The 11,545-nt window shown below is 49.4% G+C and overlaps 1 protein-coding gene across 5 annotated transcripts in view; it reads right to left on the bottom strand.

Moving 5' to 3' along the window:
• Nucleotides 1-11,495, bottom strand: part of SIPA1L3 (signal induced proliferation associated 1 like 3) — a 237,245-nt gene extending 225,750 nt beyond the window's left edge. For 4 of the 5 annotated variants that reach the window (XM_042919979.1, XM_042919975.1, XM_042919974.1 and 1 more), the window contains exon 1: nt 10,936-11,495. The gene's annotated coding sequence lies outside the window, so the exon portion shown is untranslated. The remainder of the gene's footprint in view (nt 1-10,935) is intronic. The other variant, XM_042919973.1, reaches the window with a different exon arrangement.
• Nucleotides 11,496-11,545: the final 50 nt, after the last annotated feature.

Here is an 11,545-nt window from a genome sequence, read left to right on the forward strand (position 1 = left end):
CTTCTCTTACAGGATTGTTGGGAGGTCTGGATGAGTCACTCTGTGGGATGTGCCTACCTAGCACAGTGCCTAGCACAGGGTAGACATTATATAAATTACCTATTCGGTGCTGCTTTTGTTGCTATTACTATTGTTTGCAACCAAAGGCATACCAACTGACACAACTTCCTAACGGAGCTCCTCCAAAGCTGGATCCAGAACTCCTTTACCTTTATGTTACTACACCCAGAACCCAGCCCAGGGCCCTGGGGCTTCTAGAGACATGAGACTGTCCCGGTCAGTGCAGGGATGCGACACACAGGAGGGGCTGAGGCCTTTCTCCATCACTCCTCAGACCTCCTCCCGCAGCCTGAACCTCCGCAGCCCCAGCAGATATCCCACGGACACTCTGCCAGCTACTCTGCCCAGTTACTGATCCAGAATGCCCACCAGCTCTGCCCGGCCCCAGAGAGCACCCCCACCATGTGAGTCATGCCAAACATCTGGCAAGAGTCCAGGGCTGCCCTTCCCTCTGGGAGTTATCTGTGATTTCAAAACTGGTGGCACCAAGATGCAGAAAGCCAAAGAATGACAAACGCCACCCCCAGGTAAGGTCCCAGCAGGAAGAGGCAGCCTCTAATCAGGCTTAATAGCAAGACTGGGTAGGGGGCTGTGGGTGGGGCCGGGGTTCTGCATTCGCCGGCACTGCTGACACTGTTGGGCCGGTCACTGAAAGAGCAGTGTGGGATACAGAAAGGGGGAGGGGAGTCTTGGCCTCCGACCACTAACCCCGGCAGCAGGAAAGCCCTGGTCAGATTTCTCAGGCTGTGCAAAGGAAGCTATTACACCAAACCTCATAAAATTGCCAATATTCACACATTCCTGGACGGCAAAAAGGTAATTTCATATGGCTCAACCTAATACAAGCCAGGGAACTCACTCCAATAATGCGGTGTCAAGAAGTTGGTCACCAGCAAGAAACGGGAATGGTGGTGGCCTCTGAGCAAGGGAGGTGACTGTCTTACTTTTGCGCCTTCGGTTTCATGCACATGTGGCCACTTTTCAAAATTTAATGAAATTTAATAAATCAATCAACCCTGCAATATCTCCCCATCTCAGAGAGAAGACACACTTGTACCAGATCCTACAAGATCAGCAAGCCTGTCACTTCTCTGCCCTCATCTCCTGCTCTGGCCACAGGGCCTCCTTGTGAGCTCCTCAATCTTACCAGGCCCAGTCTCAGGGCCTTTGCACTGGCTGCTCCCTCTGCCTTGACACCCCCACTGCTGACACTGCCTCAGCTCCTTCAGGCCTGTACTCGAGTCACCTCCTAGGGAGGCTATCTCTGGCCCTCCTGCCTAAAACCTCAACACAACACCTGCTACCAACCTAATCCTTCATATCCCCCTTCCCTGCTTAATTTCTTCTGCTTAGCACTTACTACCATCTTGTTTACTGTTTGAACCCCCCACTTGAAGGACAGCCCGAGGAGGGGAGAAGCTTGTCTGTCTTGCTCACTGCCACATTCCCCGTTCCTGGAGGACTGCTCAGCTCAGTGAACACCCGCTGAATGAGTAAGCTGAAAAATCAGATGCAGAGTCACTATTTGGGGTTTGGCACCCTCAGATCCCACACGTGCAGGTCTACACTGGACACACGGGAAAATCAAGCTAAGTTGCTGACAGCACTCCTAGTGGTTTCTCCACACTGGGCTCACCTCAGAGCCTTTGAAAGAAAAAGAAAGGGCAGAACCGAAGAGAATGCTGGGGGCAGGGGTTTGAGGCAGGGGCTCTCCTGCCTCCCCTGCCCACAAACCAAGCATGTGGTGTAGAGACACGGGGCACCGGAGAAAAGAACTCATCCTCAGCTGGAACATGCCAGCCTCTAGCAGGATCAGAGCCAGAGCAGGTTCACAACAACCATCTCTACCCACCTGGGAGGCAAACACCAAGCAGAAACCCCCAAACAAGGGTGTCCTCTTTTCATGCCATTTCCACACAAGGATTCAGGCTAAGTGAGAGTCCCCAAAAGAACAAATGCGACAGGGGCCTCTCTACTCTTGTGTCGTGAAGGAGTTCTAACCGTAGGCTTGAAGAGGAATACCATCAGGTCCCAGGCGCCGTCTGTCTGTCACAAGCTGCATCTTGCCCCTTTCCTTCTGTTGGCAAAAGTCAGAACTGAAAGGGGGCACCTTCCCTGCCTCCCACTGCAGTGCCAGAGGCAAACCAAATGCCGGATTCTGGTTCCATGTGGGGCTTTAACAGAGACCCATCAAAGGAAGGATTGGGTGCAGGTTTGTCCTGAGGGGAGGATTGGGGGAGGATCTGATGCCTCCTGTTGAAACATGTCTTTGGAAAAAATGTGGGAGGGGCCCCACGGTCAAGGTGCTGCAGGGAGACATTTCTCAGGGAAGCAGGACCTCTGGAAACTGACTCACAGAGCCGATGCCACTGCAGCCGGTGCTCAGAGCAGCCGGAGAAGCGTGTGGCCGCTGGAACCTTCCAGAGTCCTCACTGCTCCTGGACATTGCTTTACCTAAGGGGTTTCCAAAGCCTTGGGCCAACCACTGACTCCCGTAACGAAAACACCAACAAGAAAACCAAAAAACCCTGTTTTTATCATACAAGTGGACTGGGCAGGGGCAGGGAACTCCCCACACCTACACTTGAGCTCAAAATACACAAATTCTGACTTTCGTTGTCCTTATTTCTTACTTTTCAGGATGAGACATTTCAAACATACAAAGGTGAAAAGAGAATATAATAATCCCCCATCGGCCGGCTTCAACAGTTATTAACTGATGGCCAATCTCACTTCATCTCTTCATTCACCCATACACACAGTCTCCCTCTACTCTCGGCCTGCCCATATTATTTTGAACCCAATCATGAACACCTTAACAGTTCACAGGTATTTCAGAATGTATGCTTAAAGATCAGGACTTTTTTCTTAAGCAGAACCACAGTATCATTATCACATTTTAAAAAAATAAGAATTCCTTAACAATATTGAATATCCAGTTAGCGTTTGTTAGAGAAAGGGGAAGTGCAGGTTCCAGAATCATAGAAAAATCTTGTGCCCAGACAGGTGTTCAAGCCTCCAGACACGAAGGGGCCTGAGAGCTGAAGCAGGGCTGTCCCAGAATAGGAGAACAGAGACCACATGTGGAGTGGAGAGGCTGGAACTAGTCCATATGGTCCTGCTTGCCCACCCCGTTCATCCATCTGTCCATCCACAAGAGACCGCACAGTGAGTGTTTAAGAGCCTGGACTCTGGAGCCAATGGCTTGGGTTTGAATCCTTACTTTGACACTCCCGCTTTTGGACATGCACTTCTCAGGACCTGCTTCCCTATCAGGGAAAGGGGGATGATAACAGTACCTACCCCATCGAGTCATTCTGAGGCTTAAATGAGAAATTACAAGAAAAGCACTTAGAGCAGGGCCTTTATACACGGTAAGAGCTTGGTGAATGCTGGCTAGGATCATTACTTCAGCCAGCAGACACTTACTGAGTGTCTTTTACATACCAGGCACTGTCCAGCAGCAAGAGAGGAGAGTTGTGGAGAGGTTAAAACCCTCATGAGTCACCACCAGGGGACAGGGACTGGCACCAGGCCACTACCTGGGGACATGAGCAAACTGAGAATCTCCAGTACCTGTCATACTTGGGTAGGAGGTCCAGATTCATCCTGCCCCCGAGATGGGCAACCCTGAACCAGGAGAGTAATTAGAAGTCCAGAACAATGACTCTCATGGATGAAAGAGGGAACCACTGCGGCATCGCTCCCCCCACTCCCCCCATCCAGCAATGCCACTTTTGATCAGAGCAAAGGCAAGATTCACGTGCTGGGTAAGTACGGCTGTTGCTGAGCTCACTGGAAGATGCCACACAGCTCCCACAGAGGGCCACAGCCTCGGGGAACAGAGTCCACAGCAGTAGGAGAAAAGAGGCCTCGTGCCCAAAGAAGCAGTTTAGAATGGCCTTTCAAAAGGCTGGGCCCTTTTCTTGCCTCCCTCACTGTCCCCGCCCACCCTGCTCCTCAGTCTCCAAAGTCCTCTCTCTTTCCTAGGAGATAAGACCTGTTTCCACCAAACCGGGAGCTCAAAGTAAGGAGTGCAAGTGTCAGTCACCACAGGTCTACACCAGCACCCCAGCACCAACATAAACTCGAGGATCGTTGCTGACAAACTCTGGGGATCCATTTTGTGTGATGAGTCCTTCCTGTGGCTTCTATTGCTCAAAACTCAGAGCCCATCCCCCTCAAACACAAATACAGCATATCCGACAGAGATTTAAGAGTATGGTCTCTGGACCAGAGTTCAAATTTAGCCTCCATCGCTTCCTAATTTCGAGCAAGTGGCCTCTCATTGCCAGAGCTCAGCTTCCTCACGTGTACAACAGGGATAACCCGTCCCTGCCACCTCGGAACATAAGTCACACACGTCAAGCAATGAGCACAATTCCAGGCCCATAAGGCACCTTTGATGGATGACAGCTGTGGGGTTAGCTATACCTGCCTGTGATTAATATGCTTTTCATCACTCACCCACCTTTATTCACCAAGATAAAACAGGGACAGTATCTTTGATCTGTCACTGTGAACTACCACCCTTGATTTATGTGAGTCTCATACCCCAGGCCCACGCTGTCCAACACATGTGGCTACTGAGCACCTGAGATGTTCAGTAGCTGGCGCGAATGGAGATGCACTAAAGGTGTAAGATACACTTTGTATTGTGAAGACTTAGTGTGGGAAGAAAATGTAAAACATCTCAATAATTTTTACACTGATTACATATGAAATGATAATATTTTAGATCAAATAAAATATACGATTAAAATTAGTTTCTTCCTCTTCTTTTTACTCTTATTTTTTTTAAGGTTTATTTATTTTTGAGAGAGAGACAAAGCAAGAACAGGGTAGGGCAGAGAGAGAGGGAGACACAGAATCTGAAACAGGCTCCAGGCTCTGAGCTGTCAGCACAGAGCCTGACGCAGGGCTCGAAATCACAAACCGGAGATCATGACCTGAGCCAAAGTCGGATGCTCAACCGACTGAGTCACCCAGGTGGCCCTCTTTTTACTTTTAACTGGCCATTATAAAAATGTAAATTCTGTGTATGGTCCACGTTGGTAGCTCACAGTGGGTTTCTAATGGACATTGTTGCAGACCTCTGACATCCAGTGTCTTCTCATTCGACTCCTTACTGTCAGCATCTGGCACGGTGCCTGGCACACAGGCTAGGGTAGAACAAAATGTTTCATAGATGGCTGGATAAAGATGTTCTCCACATTTCTCCTGGTCTGAAAATGCATCCACCGCTGTCTTCACATCTAGCCAGGCCTGGCTTGCATTCAACATATTTAACAACCCACAAGGCCAGGCTACATCAAGTCAAAATGGACACAGTCATGGTGGCTGGAGCAGGGTGCTACGGCACCTGCAGAGCCAGGTATCTTTTTAGTTACTGGACCATATTTGATATTTAACAGTCAAAAATGCTGGCCTGGTGCTTAGAAACACCCTACCAGCCCAAGTTCCCCATCAAAGCTCACCCAAATGGGACCCTCCCCTTGTTCACTCTCCTTCAGCACCACGCCTCAAGCAGTCAACTTTGCCTTATTTGAGGACAGGCCTTCAGTTCTGAAACAACCAACCAAACATCCCGACAGAAAGTGACCCCCTCATGTCTTACTGTCGGTAGAAACGATGCCACAGCATCCCCGGACCACCCCTGCTGTCTGTGAATGATGAACTAAATATAGTCCACAGTGCTTTGCAGGTCAGACAACTTCGAAAGGAACTGCTGAAGCCACTTCACAAACTTGCCTCGGCCTAGTAAACAGCGCCTGGGAAGAGCAGCAGTGTGGCATGTGGGCAGAGTCTGGAGTCCGGAATCGGCTCCTTATCTGTAAAGTGAGTCCCATGAACTTATCTACTTCACTGGACTTTGGTGAGGACTGGCTGAGAAAAAGTGTGACATGCTTACAAGAGCAACTAGTATAGACGAAGCACTAAGAAATGTAAGGTGCTGGGGCACCTGGGTGGCTCAGCTGGTTAAGCGTCCGACTTCAGCTCAGGTTGTGGGCTCACGGTTAGTGGGTTCGAGCCCCGTGTCAGGCTCTGTGCTGACAGTGTGGAGCCTGCTTGGGATTCTCTCTCCCTCTCTCTCTGCCCCTCCCCACTTGTGCTTTTTTTCTCTCTCTCAAAATAAATATATAAACTTTAAAAAAAAAAGAAGGCGCTATTATTATTATTATTTTACAAAAATTAAAGTAGCATGAACTTGAAAAATGTGATTTCATCCTTCTCCAGCCACACCGATCCTGTTTTTGTAGTTAACTCGTTCTCGCCTTTGGGGCTTTGCATTTGCTGTTCCCGCTGCCTGGAATGTTCTTCCCCCAGCTCTTGGCACAGCTGGTGCCTCTTGCTCCTGCAGGCCTTCCCGTACCATCTGAGGTAATGTAACCAACTCTTCTTCACCACCAGCCTGCCCTATCAGCCACTCTCTATCCCCTCAGCCTGTCATTTCCTCTAGAACACTTAAACCATCTAAAATTACCTTGCTTATTGCATGTCTCCCCAGCTAGAATGTACACCCTAGGAGAGTGAGGATCTTGTCTGTTATGTTCACGGTCCAAGAGCTTTTAGCCACTAGATGTACCAGAATGCTTACTGGATGTGTTTTTGCAAAGATAAAAGACATCCCAGAAACAACCTAAATGTCCAGTGACAGGGGAATGGGGGAATAAAGCATGGCCTCTTCATACTGAAGAATGTGAATGTGGGTCTAGCTGTTAAAAAGAATGAGTCAGGGGCTCCCGGCTGGCTCTGTCAGTGGAGCATGCGACTCCTGATCTCAGGGTTGTAAGTTCAAGCCCCACGTTGGGTACAGAGATTACTTAAAAATAAAATCTCAAAAAAAAAAAAAAAAAAAATGAGTAGGATCTGTACATAATGACTTGACTATCATCAATTGAGAAACTCAAGTTACAAATATGTGTGACTTGATCCCTACCCTTCCTTTTTGGGGGAGTGGCGAGGGAGAAGGAAGAAAACAATCAATATGTGCATCCTTAGAAGCACAGAAAAAGGCAAGGGAGAGCAGCTACCTAAATTGCCAAGGGCAGAAAGCATATCCATTGTGTTTATCTACAAAACCTGACAGTGGAATACTCACTGCCCGCATAAATGGTTATCTTTGGGGGAAGGGATTTTAGAGTGGAGGGCAGCACCTGTTATTTTCTTTACACATCTGTGTTGTTTGACATGTTACAACAAGCGTTGTGTATCGCTGCATAACTTTTTTTAAAGCAAAATTCAACCCATTCCCATACAGGCAAAGTAAAAGTAAGTCCATGACCAGAACAGTCTTCAGCAATGAGAACAGTATCAGTCTTAAACAAAGCACAAATGCACGAACTAGTCCAAAAGTTTCTCATTCTAAAAGCTAAAAACAAACACTTTAAAGGAGATGACTGTTTAATTCTCTTATTAAAACATAAATACATTAGGGGCATCTGGGCAGCTCACTCGGTTGCGTGTACGACTTTGGCTCCGGTCATGATCTCAGGGTTCGTGTTCAAACGCTCTGTGTTGTCAGCACAAAACCCATTTTGGATCCTCTATCCCTCTCTCTCCCTGCCCCTCTCTCACTCACAATCTGTCTCTCCAAAATAAACAAAAAACCCCCACATAAATACATTTAATTTAGATTATTAGAGTTAAACAGATCAAGGTCAAGCTGTTACCATAACCTGTATCATTTCAAAAAAGACTTTTTTGGGGCGCCTGGGTAGCTCAGTCGGTTGCTTAAGCGTCCGACTTCGACTCAGGTCATGATCTCGCGGTTCGTGAGTTCGAGCCCCGCGTCGGGCTCTGTGCTGATGGCTCGGAGCCTGGAGCCTGTTTCAGATTCTGTGTCTCCCTCTCTCTCTCTGACCCTCCCCCGTTCATGCTCTGTCTCTCTCTGTCTCAAAAATAAATAAACGTTAAAAAAAAAAAAAAAAGACTTTTTTAACGTTTATTTTTGAGAGAGGGAGCGAACAAGCATGAGACTAGGAGAGGGGCAGAAAGAGAGGGAGACAGAGAATCTGAAGCAGGCTCTGTGCTGTCAGCACAAAGCCCAATGCAGGACTCAAACCCACGAACCATGAGATCATTACCTGAGCCGAAGTTGGATGCTCAACCGACTAAGCCACCCAGGCGCCCCAACCTGTGTCATTTTTTAAACCCAAATTTGAAATATATCGGTGAAATGTGTTTTATAGGGAAAAAAAAGTGCCAGTATCTACGCATCCTAAATTCCATTTTTGATTTACCACCTGACAACTGCAATCTCTGAAAAACAGGCTCACATTTAACTCTTAGACCATTCCGCACAGACTGCTAAAAAACCATGTGCTGTTGTCACTAAAAATTAAGACCAGGATTTCTTTAAGTCACTGCTTTATTTCCTCATATTAAAAAAAAAAAAACCATTTAGGGGGCTCCTGGGTGGCTCAGTCAGTTAAGTGTCCAACTTTGACTCAGGTCATGATCTCGCAGTTTGTGAGTTGGAGCCCGTGTTGGGCTCTGCGCTGAGAGCTCAGATAGATCCTGGAGCCTGCTTCAGATTCTGGGTCTCCCTCTCTCTCTGCCCCTCCCCCGCTCACACTCCGTCTTTCTCAAAAATAAATAAATTAAAAAAAAAAAACCACTTAGGTAAATTTGGTGGCCATCATAAATGTGATTGAGACCATGGGTTCCCATCATCAAATGAAATCACAATGACAGGTTTCTGGCAACAGATTTAAGCCTACACAGGGATGTAATAAATTCCCTTTCCAGCCTCTTCTCTGTTGTGTGCACTGCCTCAAATGCCCAGGATGGCCTTCTTCCCAAACAGGATATTCAATTCACTGACACAGTGTAACTTTTGGGAAAGAAACTGACCACTCATCCTCACTGGTAAAAATGGGCCCCCTGGAAACCAGGCCTTTACGCTACACTTGTGGCCACTGCAGTCAGGCCAAGTCCATAGGGTCTTCTCTGCCCCTTACTAATGTTTTACACACATTAATCCTTGGTGATCTAAAAGAAACAACTCAACCTTATTAGAAAAGCCATCTTTAGTGGCCAAGGTGCACTTTCGGTGCCCACGAGATGGGAGGCCAAAACAGGCCAATGAAATGGTGCTTCTATGAAATGGCATCCTTCTTCCCCATCAGCTGGACCTGGAAAGGCTGGGGAGAGGAACAACTCTCAAGTTTCTGCCTTGGGCAACTGGGTCAGTGTTGGCCCATTTGCTGAGATGGTGACTACTGGGTCTGGGAGGAGAAGGAGTTTAGGTTAAATACGTTGAGTTCATGGTGCCCAAGGGAAAGTCACCAGAGGACATCAAGGAAGCTCAGGCCCACATGTGGAGCTGGCTAATATGGCTTTGAGACAGAATCAAGTGCTGGCAGCACTAGAGTGGTACAGAAAGCACTAGAGTGAATGTGCTGGGGGGGGGGGGGGGGGGGGAGTGTGGGAAAGGTGAGCAGGGGGCTGATGACAGCCAGCCAGCACCATCTCTTCTCAGGCTCTAATACTACGTATGTGCCACAATTTAATCTTTCGTGAGTAAAAATTAGGGCGGGAGGGACACTAACCTCATCCCTGCTCTGCTCTGTAAATAAATATAAGCAGCAAAGGCTTATTAAGAGAAACAAGATACATTTATTAAGTGCTTACTATGCACCCTGCCCTGTGCTAAACACTAAACATGAATTATCTCCTGGAATCATCAAAACAACCCTGGCACAAAAACCTATGACTACCATTTCACAGATGGGACACTGAGGCTGGGAGTGAATGTGTGGGGGAGCTCAGGGCTGTCATGTCACAGCCCACAGTTAGACAGTCTCTGGGCCAGATGGAGAACATTGAAGAAGAACAATTATAATACATAAGAGCTGTTACTTAGTAAGAGATGGCTCTGGACTAGGAATACAATCTCAGCAAATCTTTACAACCTTCTGAGACTGACACTGTCATCCCATTTTACAAATGAGGAACCTGAGGCTGTAGAAGAGGAAATCAACTAGACCAGTGGTCTCCCCAGTGGCCCAGACCTAGATCTAGTCAGAGCCCCACCCTCAAAGGGTCTCTGGGATGCTGGGAAAAGGCTGAACAAATGGTACCATTTATTGAACGCTGACTATGTGCCAGCTGCTGCTCTAAGCACTTTACACATAGTATTCTCACTGCATCCTCCAAACAACTCTATGAGGTGGCTGCTATTAAAATCCCCATTTTACAGATAGGGAAACCGAGCCACAGAGAGGTGAAGTCAGTTGCCCAAGGTCACACGCTGGTAAATGGCAGAGCCTAAATTTGAATCTGGGTCTCTGCCTCCCAAACCAAAGCTCTCAAAATAATTTCTGTTAACGGCAGCCATCCTGCACTGAGTGCTAACTATGGACTCGACCCTTTACACGCACACCTCCAACTAACCCTATGCTTATGGATAATACCCTCACCCTATTTCTTGGGAGCCAACAATAGCGCAAACACGTAGTAAGTGCATTCTATGTGCCAAATGCTTTATTCGCCATATCTCAACATCTCAACAGAATCCCCCACCAAAAGACACTCTTCTCCCCATTTTACCGAAGGGGAAACTGAGGTTCGGTATGATTTCCTCAGAACGCAGCTCCCGAGTGGCAGAGGCAGGACGCGAACCCATCGGTACCCGACGCCCACTCCATGCTTTCATACAGCGCTGGGTAGCACGTCTCGAAAGTTGAATCATGTGGGCACAGGTCCGGCCGGGTCCGGAGGGCGCGAGTCCGGCGCCGCCGCCCCCAACAACCGGTGCCCACACCCGGCCGTCCGCCGGGTCCCCAGCCCGCGCTGACCCTCAGGGTCCGAGTGGACCCCAATTCCCCGCCACCCGTGCATGAGGCCACCCCTGCACCCGAAACCACATACCTGGGCGTCCCGGCTGCCCGCCCCGCGGGCCCCACGACCGCGGCGTCCGGCCCCGCGCCGTTCGCTGGAGACGCCGCCAGCTCCGGTGGCCCGAGTGACTTCCAGGCTGCCCACTTCCAAGCCGCTTCGCGCGAGGCCTCCTGGGAACTGTAGTTTCGCCCTAGGAGGCACCAAACTGAAAAAAGCCTGGCGCGCAGGTACTGCCGGGAGCAGTAGGCGCAGCCCCGCGCCGCCTTCTGGGAATGGTAGTCCACCTGTCTCCTCGGTGCCGCTCCAGTCTCCAGAGCACTTCCGCAGCCCCGAGGGGCGTGAGAGATGGAGGCGTGGCTTCTGCAGACTCCAGCCCGGTGGCCGAGCTCTTCGTTCCGCGAGGGCGCTTTTTCCTTTTCTCCCAGCCCTGTCCACCTCCAGCCCTCCTTCGGCGGATTCACCACCCCCCCGCCTCCGCAAGGCGCGAGGTACTTACCCCGAGGGCGCGAGCCTCAGGAGAGGCGGGGACAGCGGAGCTGTGCGCTAGACCCCCAGTGGAGGGGAGCGGCGGAGGAGGGCGTCTGTGCGCGCTCGCGCACGCGCGCTCGCCGGCCAACTCCGGCCTAAACGCCGCGGGCTC

Source organism: Panthera leo, chromosome E2 (genome assembly GCF_018350215.1).
Source record: "Panthera leo isolate Ple1 chromosome E2, P.leo_Ple1_pat1.1, whole genome shotgun sequence".
Taxonomy (NCBI): Eukaryota; Metazoa; Chordata; class Mammalia; order Carnivora; family Felidae; genus Panthera; species Panthera leo.